Here is an 18,169-nt window from a genome sequence, read left to right on the forward strand (position 1 = left end):
TAATGGAAACGGACTGGCCGGAAAGCAAGCGGACTGCAGTTTTCTATCGAGGCCTGCGGGATGAACTAAAAGATGGTTTGGCTCAGATACCCAACCGTCCAACTGAAATCTCCGCCCTTATAGATCTGGTTCTAGAGTTGGATTTCAGGCAAGGGGAGCGAAGAGGAGAGAGAAGACGAGAGTATCGAAGTACGGTTCCACGTTTCGACAGAGCAAAGACTGAAGTTGGAAAGAGCACAGAAGGTTTCTCAGGATCAGAACCTATGCAAATAGGAACTATTCGGGGGCCGCTTACTAAAGAAGAGAAAGAGAAAAGGCGAGTCAGCAACTTATGTATGTACTGTGGATCTAGTGGGCATTTTGTGCGAAATTGTCCAAAGAAGCCAAAGGGGTCATTTAAGCCGAAGGAAAACTCGCAGCACCACCTGTAGAAGGAGTTGTGCAGGTGGATGCGAATCAGAAATCAACTCCCCAGGAACATCGGTTGGCGAATACATTACAGTTGTCATCACCGCATTTGATTTTATCCATGACAATATGATTCCGTCAAGAAATAATGCAAGGAGTAGCGGTTATGGTGGACTCAGGAGCCACAGGCAATTTCTGCGAGCTGAAGTTCGCGGCTAAGATTGGACTGCAAGCAATCGCCAAGGCAAAAGGTGAACCAGTTAGAGCAATTGATGGTACCAATCTATCCTCAGGGCCTATAATCAGTCATACTGAATTGGTAGAGTTGATTCAAGAAAATGGGCATAGAGAAGCAATACACTTTAATCTAATCGATGCCCCTCAGTTTCAACTCATATTGGGGCTTCCATGGCTCACAGAGCATAATCCCTCTATAAATTGGAATGACAGGACAATTGAAATGAATTCAGCGTATTGTAAAGAACACTGTTTTGGAACTTTAAAGGAGACGAGTAAACAGAACCTGGCTCACGCCTTATGTTCAGCCGAAGTCTCAGTGTGCGTAATCAATACGCAATCAATACCACCGGAATATCAAGATTTCGAAGATGTTTTCAACGAACAGGAAGCCGAACAACTGCCGCCTCATCGTGTCTACGACTGCAAGATAGACCTAGAGCCAGGGGCAAACTTGCCTTGCAGTCGGGTGTACGCATTAACGGAACAAGAGAATCATCACCTGAGAGAGTATATCGACAAGTACCTAGCAAATGGATTTATACGTCCTTCCCAATCCCCAGTATCTTCACCACTGTTTTTCGTGCCTAAAAAAGAGCAGGGCGAGCTGAGGACGTGTATCGATTATAGAGCCATCAATCGCATAACAAAAAAGAACAGGTATCCTCTTCCACTTATCTCCGTCTTATTGGACCAGATTAAAGGAGCGCGGATATTTACGAAGCTGGATTTAAGGGGAGCTTACCACCTTATTCGAATTAGAGAGGGTGATGAGTGGAAGACGGCTTTCAGGACACGTTTGGGGCTATTTGAGTACCAGGTGATGCCCTATGGTTTGTGTAATGCTCCCGCAGCGTTCCAGCACTTTATAAATGATGTACTCAGTGAATTCATTGATCAATGCGCAATCGTGTATATTGATGACATACTGATCTACTCAGTAGATACGCAGGAGCATCAAACACAAGTTCGAGGAGTCCTACAGAAACTGCGAAAGAACAGATTATTTGTCAAGTTGGAAAAATGTGCCTTTGGAGTTTCGCAGGTGGAATTTCTGGGCTTTGTGATCTCGCCAACAGGAATCCATATGGACAGACGGAAGATTCAGGCTGTACTTGAATGGAAGTCACCCACCAGTGTCAAAGAAGTCCAAGCGTTTATTGGATTTGCAAACTTCTATCGGAGGTTTATTGGAGAATTTTCTCGACGAATCCTACCTCTGACGTGATTACTGAAGAAGGGGATACGATTCGAGTGGTCAGAAGAAGCAGAGCAAGCCTTTAAGGAATTAAAGAGTGAGTTCACCACTGCGCCCATCCTCCTACATGCCGATCCGATGGAGCCCTTTTATGTAGAGACAGATGCCTCTGACTTTGCGGTTGGTGGAGTGCTTTCTCAAAGGAATAAAAAAACTGGCCAATTACACCCGGTGGCCTATCGATCTAGGAAGTTGACGCCAGCCGAAATTAACTATAAGAGTTGTTGGCTATAAAAGACGCTTTCAAGGAGTGGAGACACTACCTAATGGGAGCTCACCATGTAGTAACAGTTTACACGGACCATCGCAATTTGAAATTCCTGAAGTCTGCCAGAACTTTGACACCTCGCCAACTTCGTTGGTCACTTTATTTTGCCGATTATGACTTTGTGATAACTTATCGGCCTGGTACGCAAAATGGGAAGGCGGACGCCTTGTCCAGGATGGGAACTGGAGAAGAAAAGAACCCACTTAGTGCTCAAGCGATCATACCAGATACTAAAATTATTGGCGCCACAGACATACTGAACTTCAAGGAGAGGGTGATCCAAGCTTTGACCCCCGAAGAAATGCTGACTTGGGCGCAGCAAGAGCATGGAAGAGAAGTTCGAGATGAATTACCTTACAAAGAAGGTGCTTTGTATTTGCCAACTATAGCATTGCAGAACCAAGCCTTACAGGAATGTCATGATCATCTGTTGGCAGGGCACAAGGGAGAGTTCAAGACGGCAGATCTAATCAAAAGAAAATATTGGTGGCCACAGATGAATAAGGATATAGAACAATATGTGAAAACCTGTGAGATATGCGCTCAGGGAAAATCAGAACGGCACGCTCCCCAGGGGCTGTTGCAACCTCTGCCCATCCCTCCTCATCCTTGGCACACAATCACCTTAGATTTAATTACAGATTTACCATCATGCCATGGAATAAACACAATTTTGGTAGTAGTAGATGCATACACGAAAATGACACATTTCTTGGCCTTAAAGGGAATTCCTACAGCGAAACAGTTAGCAAGTCATTTTAACACACAGGTTGTAAGGTTGCATGGAATACCCAAGGTCATAATATCAGACCGGGGCACTCAATTTGTCTCACATTTCTGGAGGGCTTTTATGAAAGGGCTAGGAGTAGAAACTCGCTTTTCCACCAGTTTCCATCCGGAGACGGATGGGCAGACGGAACGAGTGAACCAGGAATTGGAGCAATATTTACGATTGTTTTCCTTGAAACAGGATGGAGAATGGCCTGACTACTTGTGGACAGCAGAATTTGCTCACAACAACGCGAAGAATGTGTCCACTGGGTATTCACCGTTCTATTTAAATTACGGAAGACATCCCAATTCCGCAGTACAAGATGTTGAGCTCTCAGTCCCAGCAGTCAAGGACTTGGTAGTTCATTTAAATTCCGTACATGAATTAGCATCAAACAACCTAGAACAGGCTAAGGAAAAGTATAAGAAGTACGCAGACAAGAAAAGAAAGAAACCTCCTCCTTTAGAAATTGGAGACGAAGTCTGGTTGAATACCAAAAATCTAAGACTAAAAGGGAACCGAAAATTTCAGCCCCGATTTATTGGTCCTTACCCCATTGCAGAGCAGATTAATCCGGTGACCTATAAGTTGACTTTGCCCTCCAAATTAAAAATTCACCCAGTGTTTCATGTTTCCCTATTGAAGAAGGTAGTTCCAAATTTGAGAAAAGAGCCGATTCCGCACCCAATTCAGTTAGATACAGGAGTGGAGTTTGAGGTAAAAGAAATTTTAGACTCAAAACTAGTCAGAGGAAGACTGTATTATCTGGTTGATTGGAAAGGCTATGGTCCAGAGGAGCGATCTTGGGAATTAGATTCAGATGTACATGCTCCTAGACTAATAAGACTTTTTTATCAACGCTATCCAACCAAACCCAGGGTGGGAGGACCATCTTTGGTGGGGGGTACTGTCAGGATCCCTAGCTCCAGTCCCAAAAAGGCTCGCAATTGGTTACACACTAGTGATCATTCAGGGTTAAAAACCAGGCATCAGTGGTCGAGTTGTTGGCATGTCCTCAACTCCAAGATGGCCGCTAAGGTGCTGGGGTCTGCGGTCTAGTTGATTACAAAATTCTGGAGCGAGCTGACGTGACGCGCGCACACCTGAAGCATTGCGCACTTCACTGAAGCGTTTCCACAGAGAAGACAGATTTTTGGAGCGTCCGTAGTTTAAAGCGTTATTACCCTTAGTGCTCGAGTTTAAGAGAGTTTATCAAGCGACCTTGCTGCTCTAGTCATAGAACCACTATAGATATCCGAGGTGAGAGAAAGAAGACATTCGGAATTTCCGAGCAGAAATACTTACCGACACCCTGACAGAGCTTCGTTGTTCTTCGCCTTCGAGTCAAGCGGAGAAGCAGCTAAACCTGAAAAAAGGAAGAGGAAGAAAGCTAAGTGAATTACTGAGAGAATTTCAAGAGTAATAAGAGATGTTAAGTAATTGTAAGAATACAATGTCGTTAAGGTAGTTTCTTACCATTGACAGCAGATTTAAAGGTTCAGGAACCAGTAAAGAAATTAAGAGAAGATTAATGTTTTTGGGTTGTGTGAAGTTCTAAGAGATACAACATCAATAAGACATTAAAGACAGTTAAAAAGAAGGATAAAAAATAATACCTGAGGAGAAAAATCCAGAATAGAACTTGCACTGAGAATTCCTGTGGAGAGAAGCCGAACCAAGAAAAATAAAGAGACAAGAAAGAAACAATCTAAAAAGACAATAGATAAAACTATAAGAAAGAAGCAACGACGTGTAAAAGAGAAAAACCCAATTAATCCACACCTGGTAGGTTAAAGAGTAGGAGGGGGACACAATAAGAAACAAGGAATAAATAGGTAATAACCAATAAAATGTTTTACAGATTATGAAGACCAACTCTAACCAGGGAGAGAAGAAAGCAGCATAGAGCCAAGGAGAGGGGCACAGAGTTTAGGATCTTGGGTAGGTAGCATATCAAAGGAAAATGTAGAAGTATGAAGTAGGATAGAGTAGAGGAGGGAAAACATATAATTGTTGTGTGCTTAGTTTTTTCTAGGGAGACTTCAGCTAGCCAGATCAAAGGCGGAAGAAGGTTTCCGGATAGAAAAAATCAGAAGGTCCAGAACCAGTCTCTTCTTATTGTTTATTATTTTATCCACTTTCCCCCTTCCCCCTCACTGATCAGTTAGCGCCAAGTATTCCTTTGGGGCTGAGTGGTTGGTAGTGGGAGTTGGGAAGCAAGCAACTTCTGTTCCTGTGCAAGCCTACAGTAACCAGCGAGAAGCTGAAGGTGAGCCCTGACAAAAGCTCTCCTTCTTCAAAGACACTTCAAAATGTAATTCACGCCCTCTATTTTCTGAAGGAAGTCCTTCCATTATAGGAATTTCTGTTCTCCATGCCTATAGAAGTGCCTTCCCAGTGTGTTTTTGTGTTTTGAGTGTCTGCCACTTAGTGCAGTATTAGACCTCTACTTGTACTTTGTACTGTTTTGTAACATGCACACGTCACCCTTCCTTTTGTAATGTATCGTTTGCTACCTCTTGTATTTTGTTTGCTTTTGATACACGCACAACGGCCACCACTGCCTCATGTAACGTAACTTTTGTTTTAGTGTTTTGAGTGTCTGCCATTTATTGCATTTTTTTTACCTATGTGTACTCTGTATGCTCTTGTAACCTGCACACGTCACTTTTTCCTTTTGTTACGTATCGTTTGCTACCTCTTGTATTTTGTTTGCTCTTGATACTTGCACAATTGTCACTATTGCCTCATGTAACGTAACGTTTGATTGTGTAACATGCTCACTTGTAATTTGTCTCCTAATGTATCATTACTGTTCCTATTGTGAAGCGCTCTGACACCTTCGGGTAAAGTCTGCGCTATATAAAAACTCATTAAATAAATAAAAATAAATAGCATGCATGCCAACCGCTTCCACACCACCGTCAAGGAAACCGCAGCCTAATGCCTGCCCACACACTATTCTCAATGCACCGCAAACCAAAGAGGCTGCAAAGGGTTCTCCTTGCCCAGGACCAGAGGGCTGCTTGCTGCCCACTCTACCTCCTTTTGCTTGGCTGTGAGCACTCGAGGAAAGGGGAGGATGGCGGAGAGCAGCAGTGTTCCATCCCGTGGCGAAACAGGGCACAGAAGCACTGATGAGCACAAATGACGGGGTGGCTCAGGGGTCAGCCCAGGAGCCACCAGCATAAACTACCAACCTGTGCCAGGCTTACAGCAAGTCTCTTAGCACACGCAATGATATATATCCCTCTGTTGTCGGAGAGTTGATCCTGGGCTGACCAGAACGCTGGTGGTGCACAGTGACAGCGCTTCGCCGTACACCATTTTAAATAAAGTTATATGGATTCCTCCACTTCCCAAGGAATCCACTGCACTGCGGTGCAGGTTTGCAATATTTTAATCCACAATGCAGCCAAAAGGCATTACGTCAATGGGTTTCGGCGCCCACACAGACCTTGGTCACACACACACACACACTATATATATATACACATATATATACGCATACATATACACACACATATATATATATATATATATATTTACCATCCCATCATGTTTATAATCTTCAATCTATTCTTTATTTGAGAACGAATCCTTCCGTCAACCAACACTTGTTTTGTCAATGGGTGTGTCACCCTAAGACTTCTACAGGGCTGGAAAATTAGATTAAGGGCTAATTTTACTTGATCGTATATTACAAGTATATTGAAAGTTACATAAACAAGCCCCTGATTCTGACAGATATTACCCTAGGTGTGGCAACCAAACCTTTAAATTAATTTAAGGCTTTAAAAAGGGATATCAACATTGACTTATTTGCATAAACTATTCCCTGTATGCCTATAATTTCCTCTTTCTGTAAACACCCTCCCTAGTTAAAGCTGCAGATGCATTTCGAAACCAACTAAAAAAGGGTTTGAAAACCGTGAACAAACAATAAAAGAAGGGTCATTACTATATGTTCAAAATGTGGGCTCATAACTTGCAATAGCACCACTTTTCACTTATTAACTTACATAAGTAGCGAAAATGGTGTCCTGTGACTGGGTCCCTCTTGTCCATTTTTCTAAAAGCTAAAAAAAACAAGCATCTGCAATGCAATAGGTCTCGCATTTACATGAGTTTAAGCTATTGACATTGTAAATGACAATGCCTTTTATTTTATGCTTTAAAAACCAAAACATAAATAAAAGGCGTGGGGCCCGATTCACAGAATTAACTTAAGACAAAATCCTAAAGTTACTACTTTTGGTATTCACAGAATACACTTACTACTTTTGGTATTCACAGAATGCACTTACTACTTTTGGTATTCACAGAATGGATTTACGATTACTAACTTTACGTCCGCACTCGGGCCGGAATTTCCGGCCCGGAGGCGGAGCTTCCAGCCCGGAGGCGGGGCTTCCGGCCCGGAGGCGGAGCTTCCGGCCCGGAGGCGGAGCTTCTGGCCCGGTGGTGGAGATTTTGGCCATGGCCAAGCCCCGCCTCCGGGCCGGAAGCTCCGCCTCCGGGCCAGAATTTCCGGCCCGAGTGCGGACGTAAAGTTAGTAGTCGTAAATCCATTCTGTGAATACCAAAAGTAGTAAGTGCATTCTGTGAATACCAAAAGTAGTAAGTGCATTCTGTGAATACCAAAAGTAGTAACTTTAGGATTTTGTCTTAAGTTAATTCTGTGAATCGGGCCCGTGATGTTTTAGCATTTTCCTAAAAAGGGCATGATCGGGTTGAAGTCGTAACTCCAAGGGCTGGAGGTTCCACAATCTTGCTGCACGCCTGCCAAAAGAGCGACCACCCCATCTAGCCAATTTGAATCTCAAAGTACAGATTAGGCCTTGATTAGCAGACCGCAAGGCACGGGGCGGGAGATAGGGTTTAAATCTCTCTCTTCCATCATTGGCGCCACCCCCAAAACGGGCCCGGTGAACCAAACAGAGAGCCTTAAACTCAATCCTCTGCTGGACCGGAAGCCAATGCAGGGATTTCCTTCCTTCAGAGGCAGGGCAGCCCCTAGGTAGGTTCAAGATAACACGAACTGAAGCATTCTGTAGGGACTGAATTTTTCCCACCTGAAACTTGTCCATCCCCCAAAACATGGCGTTGCAGTAATCCAGTCTGGGCATAAACAAAGCGGCCATCACAGTTTTCTGGAGCGCCTGAGGAATGTAAGGGAGAATTTTCCGGAGAGCTTTTAGGAGATAAAAACTCGATGACGGTAAACTATTGATCTGGGCAGACATATCCAGTTTATCGTCCAAAATCACACCCAGATTCCTTACCTTCGTGACCGGGAGGGGGCATTGCCCAGCCGCCGCTGGCCACCAAAGGGAGTTCCAGATAGAAGGACCCTTTCCAAACTCCATCACTTCCGTCTTCTCGGTGTTAATTTTTAAAAAGCTCAGGCGCATCCAGTCCATCACGTCAATCAGGCAGGCATGAAACTTGGCCGCTGTTTGGTCGGGGTGATCCACAGTTGATATTACTAACTGCGAATCATCCCCATAGGAGACCAGCGTGAAACCATGCCGTCGTACTAAACTCGCCAGAGGTCGAACATAAATATTAAAAAGGGTCGGGGACAGCGCTGACCCTTGCGAACTCCACACGGGAGAGAAAAATTGGTCGAACGTAACCCGGACCATTGTAGGCTTTGTGTACGATTATCTAGGAAGGACGCCAATAGTGCCCACACACGATCCACAATCCCAACTCCCTTCAGATGCTGGAGCAGTACCTCATGGTTAACGGTATCGAATGCAGCGGACAGGTCCAGGAGGACAAGCACCGCTCGCCCCCCTCCGTCCACTGCATCCCTAATCCCCTCGGCTGTGGTAATAAGAGCCGATTCCGTGGAATGTCTAGGTCGGAAGCCGTGTTGGGACCTATCCAGTATATCATTCCTATCAAGATATTCCATCAGACTCTGATTTATGGCCTTCTCGGCGATTTTAGCCACTAGAGGAAGGCCAGAAATAGGACGGTAACTGGAAAATTCCGCAGGGTCAAGTGAGGAGTTTTTTTAAAAGGGGTTTTACACTCGCCGTTTTCCACCTGCTTGGATAGTGTCCAGCGGCTAGTACTTGGTTGATCAGAGCCGTGAGAATAGGTATTATCTTGTCAGCGGCCTGGAGTAAAATATAAGGCGGACAGGGGTCTGATGCGGCTCCCGATTTTATGGAGCCCAATAGAGTCCCAACCTGATCGCAAGACAAGGGAGGGATAGTTGACAGACTGCAACTGGATATCTCATGAGGGGGAGACATCAGATTACCTCTTCGTAATACACTCCAATAGATTTGCAATTATACTTAAAAAAACTTTTCCCAGCATGCTTTTAAACCCCTACCACATCTAAAAAAAAAAAACCTTCACCATTACATACCGTATTTTCAAACACGTTAATATACCACATGTCTTTACATAACAGTTGCACCCTTCTTACACCCATTTAGTCTTCTATTCTCTATCATACCATATCTAAGAAAATAAACCATTTCTATACACACATATTATATGGCTTTGATACCGCTGCTCAAAAAAGCATACATGCTGTAGCTATAATTATTACATTTACCCACTGTGCTACCGCATTAATCTGACAATGCATACAATTACTTCTATTACATATATCTGTACATATAGAAGCCATTTTTTGTAAACTCTTTCTCAAAATATATTTTTTTGTTAAGAAGCTAAACAAGTATTTGCAATGCAATAGGTCTCGCATTTACACAAGGTTGAGCTATTGGCATTGTAAATGACAATGGGCCCGATTCACAGAACTAACTTAAGACAAAATCCTAAACTTACTACCATTTTGGTATTCACAGAAGGCACTTACTCATTTTGGTATTCACAGAAGGCACTTACTCATTTCGGTATTCACAGAAGTTAGGAGTCCTAACTTTAGGACTCCTAAATGCCTTCTGTGAATACCGAAAGTCTTAAAATTAGGATTTTTCTCAGTTTAGTAGTAGTATAGTTAGGACTCCTAACTTTAGGACTCCTAAATGCCTTCTGTGAATATCGAAATTCTTAAAATTAGGATTTTTCTCAATTTAGTAGTCCTAAGTTTAGGACTCCTAACTTTAGGACTCCTAAATGCCTTCTGTGACTACCGAAAGCCTTAAAATTAGGATTTTTCTCAGTTTAGTAGTAGTATAGTTAGGACTCCTAACTTTAGGACTCCTAAATGCCTTCTGTGAATACCGAAAGTCTTAAAATTAGGATTTTTCTCAATTTAGTAGTCCTAAGTCTAAATTTAGGACTACTAAATTGAGAAAAATCCTAATTTTAAGACTTTCGGTATTCACAGAAGGCATTTAGGAGTCGTAAAGTTAGGTAGGAGTCCTAACTATACTACTACTAAACTGCGAAAAATCCTAATTTTAAGACTTTCGGTATTCACAGAAGGCATTTAGGAGTCCTAAAGTTAGGACTCCTAACTTCTGTGAATACCGAAATGAGTAAGTGCCTTCTGTGAATACCAAAATGAGTAAGTGCCTTCTGTGAATACCAAAATGGTAGTAAGTTTAGGATTTTGTCTTAAGTTAGTTCTGTGAATCGGGCCCGTAGAGCCTAACATCCCGATATATGACTACAATGCAGTAGGACCCGCAGGTTTCATTACATTGTTCAAGTATAAATGTTATGTTTTCTACAATTTGCTTTATGTACTGTATATAGAACAATCATTGCACTAGAATTTTGTATGAATTTGTAAAGTATTGTTAGAAAGAAAAATGTATGTATTCTAATCTAGATATAAAAACGAAAAAACAAAGAAATATGAAATAATTTGGAATTAAACTCTCATCAATGAATAGCTTAAATTGAATATTGACTATCTTTTGAATTGTTTATGCTTTGATTTGCTTGTCGACCCATGAAATTGAGTGGACACGAGAAATATAGTTCATTAGTTGAACAGCAACGTAGGAAAGAGCTTTCACCTATGTTTGGAAATAATTGGTGAATTTATGGTCATAGAGGTAATATTCAATTTCAACAAACACAAGAAAGCGCCTCCAGACTACCCCCGAAACCCCCACCCTTTTACATCTCAACAACCTTTGGCTCTCACTCCTTCTCCATCACATACCCTCCCAATCTTTCAGCCAACGCCACCTAAAACTTTAAGCACAGACTACACAAGCAACACCCTGAAACACTCATAGCTGACCTCTACCATAACTCTCCTAAAGGTAAGACTAAAATGGATCTCATTTTTTACACCACCCACTAGGCCAAATGGAGAAATAACCTAGCAAACCACCTTTGAGTCACTAAAGCCACCAACATCCCTTATGGCCAAATATTGCTAATCTCCAAGTCATCTGCCTTCAAAATCAACCCCACCATAACAGTATACAGAAATAGCAAAGTCATGACCCAAGCCAATGACTTCAACCTTCGCCAATTTAAAGTAGCCTTCCCCTCTAGCCCTTCCAACTATCCAACCACTTCCGAACCCAGTGCCCAGAACCTGACCCAAGAAATAACTCTCTTGAAACCTGCCATAAACGCTTGTACTCCTTAGACCTACAGTCCACCTCTACGCAATATCCCTCTTCTCCCCACCCCATCCCCCTCGACCCCACCTCGAACTGCAAGACAGTGCTTCCTATTTCACCCCCACACCCCACTCAATACACTTACCCTACTCTCCATACCCGTGAAAATCCCAACATTTGCCTAACCATCGCCCAATCCTCGGACAAAAAAAACACCAGTACACTTGAGAAGCACTCTCCCCAATCTCCGCCATCTCCGTCCACCCGAAGACACGAATGTCTCCACTTCCCATAATCCTACCACCCCAACCCTCCTGCCCCAACTAGCACCTTTCAATCTAATCACCCGCCCAACTCCTTCCCTCCCCCTACTCTTAACAGTCAATGGTAGAACTAACCGAACGCCTTACACATATGGAAAAACAACACAAGGCTCTCTTACCAATGAACCATATGCACATCATATCTATAACTGAAAGACTATCCCATCTCCATAGCGAAATCAATATAATCACTCAGGGCATAAACAAAATCCTTCTCAACACCAAAGCCCCCCATTTTCCCCGTTCAACACTCACAACTCCCCTCCCTCATAAACATCAGTGCGGCCAATTCCCAAATGAACAGCTGGTGCTCCATCCCTCTCAACACCCAATATCACAGACCGAAAAGAGAGAAACCTGAGATGTACTTGAGAGAGGCAATGAATCTTGCTAAAACCTATGACCCCAGAACAACCCAAACACACCCCCCCTCCAACATACAGGTAATTACCAGAATTGGCAGAGCCTACAACTAATTTAGGACTACACAACTTCTCTCTGAACGCACAGTCATACCTCAGGCTTCCCCCTCCTCCCAAAACCATTCCATCAGCTGCAAGGTCAACGGTGCACTTGTGAACTGCAGATCTGCAGTAAAGCACGCAACAGAGCTGGCTAATGTCATACTGAATTATGACGTTCATCACCGAAACCTGGTTCAATGAAACATCCTATCCGATCCTTGACCCACTAGTCCCCCCTGGTTTTTCCATCACTAAAAAGGACAGAATAGACCAGCGCGGAAGCAGCATTACGATCATTCATGAGAAGAACATCAAAATAGCTGAAACCAAATATCACTTCTTCTCTACATTCGAATACCTCAACACCAACCTAACACAACAAGACAGCAAAGTAACTAAATGCCATCTCTTCTACCACCCTCCAGGAAATACTCTTGCATTTGGAGAACAAATATCTGACCAACTTTCACATTGTTCCCTATCCAACTCCGACAATATCTTCCTAGGTGACTTCAACCTCCACTGGAATAACAAAAAGGACACTTTAAAATAGTCACTAAATAAACTCCTTCTCACCAATGAGCTCACCTAACACTGCAAGGGACAAACCCACAACATAGCCAAAAACGAAATAATAAGCATCAATAACATTCTCCCAATCGACTGGTCAGACCAACACATCATTCTATTTAACACCAAGCAAAGTGCAGTGCCACCAGTCAAAGTTCAGATTTCCTATCAATGGAGTAGAAACCTCAATCCCATTCCCCTCTCTGACCTCGAAGAAACAATAACATCACTTCTCCCGCCCTCCACTAACAAGACAAACACGGACGAGCTCACTGTATTGTACGATACGACAATGAAAACGGCACTTGACCAACTAGCTCCCATGAAATGCAAAAGGATCAGAGACATCCCATCAAGAGTTTGGTTCAACAAAGACCTCAACTCCGAATGAAGACAAGAACGAGCCGCTGAAAGACTCTGGAGAGCAAACACATCCACAACTAACCTCTTCCAGATCAGAAGAGAATGCAGGAATTACAAAAAACACATCATCAAGAAGAAAGCCACCTTCTTCCGGAGTGCACTAGACTAAGCAAAATAACGCCCCAAAGAACTTTTCAACATCATCCATAAACAGAACTCCAAGCCCACCAAGGAAAATCCCCTGCCTCCAAACTACAGTGTGACAACCTGGCCAAATTCTTCAATGACAAAATCAGCAAAATTCAGCTCGCCCTAAACCACCACCCTCAATCCCAATTCAGCAAGTCATCGCCAATAATGAAACTAAACCCAACCCGAGTTCACTTCATGATCCCCAAAGTCGAGACCCTTCTCCTATCAACCACCAAAAAAAGCCTATACCCAAGACCCTCTTCTTCTCCCAAGAGGTGAAAGGACTTCAAACCTCTCTCAGAAGAGTAAATTTCCAGGGTGATTGCCAACTCCAGTTCCTTCAACCACTATGCAGACCCACTACCTGCTTTCCTAGATAAGAATCTCAGCCTCACCCTAACCCTGCTGTAGATGAAGAACATCAACAGTTCCTAAAACAACAGACTGATGCCCAACTGCCTTAAACAAGGCCAAATCAACCTCTACGAAAAAAAACCTGATGCAGACCCGAACGATATTAAAAACTTTAGGCCCATTACCAACCTTCCTTTCCTAGCTAAGTTTCTCGAGAAATGTGTTCTCTCCCTACTCAACCAACACCTGGAATCAAACAACCTACTTGACTCACACCAGTCTGGTTTTAGGGAGGGATGCTGCGCAGAAAACGCTATACTGAGTATAACTGATGATAGTCACAACTACCTTGACTTAAACAGATACTGAGCTCACCCACAACCCAAGGTGTCCTTCAAGGTTCATTCCTCACCCCCACACTCTTCAACATCTACATGTAACCCCTCACTACCACTCTAAAACAAGCAAATGTCTCCTATCATCTCTATGCTGACGACACCCAGCTTTACCTAAAAATATCCTCCCTTAAAGACATCCTCTGACTCAACTCCACACTTTCAAAAGTAGAAAATTGGCTATCTTTCAACCACCTCAAGCTCAACCAAGAAAAAGACGAAATTCTTGTCTTCTCCAATCATGACCAACCCCTTCAGATCCCAGAATGGATAAACAACCTAGACTCCCTAAACTACAAACTTACCCCAGCAATCTCTGTTAAATCTCCAGGGATCTCTCTAGACACAAGACTAAACATAAGCTCACACATAAGCTCCACTTCAAAGGAGCCTTCAATAGCCTAAAACTCCTCAACAAAATCAAGCCTTTTATACCCCAAATGACCTACAAATTGCAACTTAAGCTCTAGTTCTGCACAGACTTGACTATGGAAACGCCACATTAACTGGGGCAGCTAAAACATACATAGCCCCCATGAGAGCCACCCTAAACGCGGCAGAATGGTCATAGGTTCTAAAAAACACTACCACATCACCCCTGCATTGCAGGACCTAAAATGGCTACCTATTGAAGCATGCTGCTGTTTCAAAACCGCCTGTCTCACCCATAAAGCCCTACACACAAGGAAACCGGATTACCTAGCAGCCAAACTCACTAAAGCAGAGAGAATTGAGAAACCTACAAAGCTCAAACTCGCTCCACCTGATCCCACCAAAAGAAATAAACAAAAAGCCCTCTCCCGCTCTTTCTCAGGCAACGCCTTCAAAATCTGGAACTCTTTCCCTATACATATTAGAACTAACCCCTCCTTCAAGAGACAGCTAAAAGAATTTCTCCTCAAATGTCATCTCTATGCCTCTGGTCAGTAACCACCCAAATTGTCTTTATTTTCTTCTCATAATTATCAAACTGTGCAACTGCCAGAATCTAGGTGTATCATTGTACTTCACTGTTTATGCTTCTTTACATGTACGATGTTGTAAAGCACTCTGATACCCCCCGGGTCATGTAAGCGCTATGTTAAACTCCTACAACAAATATAATAAATGTGTCGAAAGAGCTGCATCATAGCATCCCTTCCAACATGTGCAGGAACATAGTAATGATGTGCCTTAGGAGACATTAAGCTATCCAGTAGTACTGGTATTCCATCTGTGTATACCCATGCCTCATCTTCTTGTCTCTGTGTGCAATCTGCTATTACCCATCCTTGTCTCTCAGTATCTGATACTTCATCTTGCAATGCCTTCACATTCTCCCAAGTTTCTACAGATGACATCAACAGACTACAGTTAGTGACATCAGAGTTCTCTCGAAGGGGTTCTCTATTTAAAGTGCAAAAATTTAGGGTGCAATAGAACACAGTCTTACCTGCAAAGCGGTTGCTGACTGTGACATAGTCATTGCCCTTCCCATGGGCAATGCACTTCACCACAGCAATTTGGACAGGCAGTTGTAATGACAGCAAAAGGTTCCTCATGCTTTCCCCATTTCGAATGGGGGATCCTGACGATGTCATGAACCCATGTTGTGACGACAACTGCCCGAAGTCATGTATGACGCCAAACCATACTGACTGTTAGTGAAGATGGTAACTCTCAGTTTGTCACATAAATTACATGCTTGCGACAGGGCAACCAACTCAGCAACTTGTCCAGAGTATACACCCTGCAACCAAGAAGCTTCAATTATCCTGCAACTGTGCATTGGGCATACACAGCTTTTAGGTTTCCTTCTGTATCGCGGAAACATGATCCATCCACAAACAACAATCAATCAGATTCCGGCACAGGGGTATGAAGGATATCGGGCCTAGGCTTAGTACACAACGTAGTCACATCCAGCAACCATGATCAGCTTCATCTTGTTTCCGGGCAAGCGCATCAATGTCGCTGGATTTAAACTCGTACATCTCACTAGAGTGGCATTTTCCGCTCCCAAAAAAACTTGTTCATACCTTGTAAGGTGGCTATTGGTGAAATGTTGCGTTCGAGTGTGAATAAGCAATATCTCAACAAAATGGGAAACATGCATTTCCAACAGATGTCCCTTTACAATCCTTTCACTCTGTTCCAAACTCACATATATGGCAGTGCAGCAACAGCTTTAAGACATCCAGGCAGTGATCCAGTGATCCTGTCTTGCGACGACTTCCAAGCACCTTTCTCCATGTGATATCCCAAATATAGAATGTATAAGTATGAGTTGGTATTTGCTAGTCAGGTTTCTCCTCCAATTGCTTCATTCAAGCCCACTTTAAATGGTAGAGACCAGCACAGTGTTATTGATTCTGTTCAACTTTATTTCAGTTTCACAAATAGAGCTCATCATTTTGTTAATCATGAATTCTCATTAAGTGACCACTACCCTCCGAGCATCCTTCTTACTCCTAACCTTCTTTTCAATGTCCTATAGCGAAAACAATCGCAGGTTACAGCCATCAACATGGCAGCAAAGACTTTTCTCTTAGCTTAAATGAAGTCATTAGGGCTATTAATGCCAGTAAAGGGGGCAAAGCACCTGGCCCTGAAGGCATCCCGGTAGACTTGTTCAAAGATAACACACTATTATGGAGTCCCTTATTAACTTTGGTGTTAGGCAACTGCTGTGGTATAGTCTCCACCTATAAGAAAGGGGACCGTAATAATTCTGCTTGACTCATTAGTGAAGATAACAAGGAGGGTTATATTAAACAGCCTCCAGGATTATGGAGATACAAACACATTTCTTTCAGATCTACAATATGGTTTTTGCCCTGGAGTGGGGACTATAGAATAGGCATTGAATCTAAATTACTTAGTCAGGAAATATACTAAGATTAAGAAGGAGAATATTTACCTTGTCTTTGCAGATCTTTCATCTGCATTTGATTGCGTTAGCCATCGCAAGTTGTGGAAAATCTTGATTGACATAGGGATGGAGATATCTGTAATCCACTTCCTAAGGGGATTATATTCAGGTAGCAAGGCTAGATTTCACTATGGTTTCAGGGGGGACTACACTAGGTCCTTCCGCATAGAGCGAGAGGTGCGACAGGGCTGCATGCTTGCCCCATTTTATTCTCTCTATATATAAACAGCCTTGGGAATGAATTGGCTAGTAAATCTAAGGATCTTCCACAAATTGGTCATCAACCCATACTGGCCCTCCTCTATGCGGATGATGCTGTTCTTATGGCACAAACTCCATTGGGCCTACAAAAACGCCTCTCAAACTTTTTTGATTATATGCAAGACTTGGGTCTTCCAATCAATCAAAGTAAAACCTATTTTATGAATTGTGGAAGTAGAATAGTAAAATGCCACAATATCAAAATATTTTATGTGAAGATTAGTACTACGATGACCTTTTCTTATCTGGGACTACTGTTTGATTAGGAGAGCACATGGACTCAAATTCAAATTCAAATAATCTTTATTCGGTTATAAAAAATAGCCATAAAAGATACATATTATACAATCGGGCCTTATAAAACACAGTATTCCATACATTAATAAATAATTCATGTTAAAACAAGCAACTTTAAAAGCAGACATTCCATGTCTTCCTTAAGCGGGAGAGCTATACACTTATACTCTACTTCTTTCTTAATTTTAGTTCCTTTGTTACTGCTCATTTTTAGTGCCGTCGACCCCATTACTCCTCTCCCCTAGTTTTCCTCAGCTTGACTGCCAGGCGCAGAAAATGTACCATGCTAAACAGTGTGAAAGAATCAGCAGCGAGCTTAAGAAATAGGAGGGCCACTTTGGCCTGTTCAATATTTGCACGTTTAAGTAATGTTTTTAAAAACAGTGAACGTGGATAAGAATAGTAGGGGCACAATAAAACAAAATGCAGGGTATCTTGCGGAGATCTAAGATCGCAGCCGCAACACCCTTTTGTGCTTATGTCATGCACAAAACCTGCTGGGACGGCCAAAATATGGTGTAGCAAGTCTAATCTAAATCTAGACATTAAGTATCTATCATGTCTATTATACATGTTT

General features: G+C 42.7%; 1 long non-coding RNA gene across 1 annotated transcript in view; it reads right to left on the reverse strand.

The window, feature by feature from the left end:
* The window catches only part of LOC146866614 (uncharacterized), an 81,543-nt gene that overhangs the window by 1,613 nt on the left and 61,761 nt on the right, over positions 1-18,169 (reverse strand). Inside the window, exon 2 of the long non-coding RNA XR_014976821.1 lies at positions 4,249-4,309. This is a non-coding gene — a long non-coding RNA (uncharacterized LOC146866614). The remainder of the gene's footprint in view (positions 1-4,248; positions 4,310-18,169) is intronic.

This window comes from Triturus cristatus, chromosome 2_1 (assembly GCF_964204655.1).
Source record: "Triturus cristatus chromosome 2_1, aTriCri1.1, whole genome shotgun sequence".
Lineage (NCBI taxonomy): Eukaryota > Metazoa > Chordata > Amphibia > Caudata > Salamandridae > Triturus > Triturus cristatus.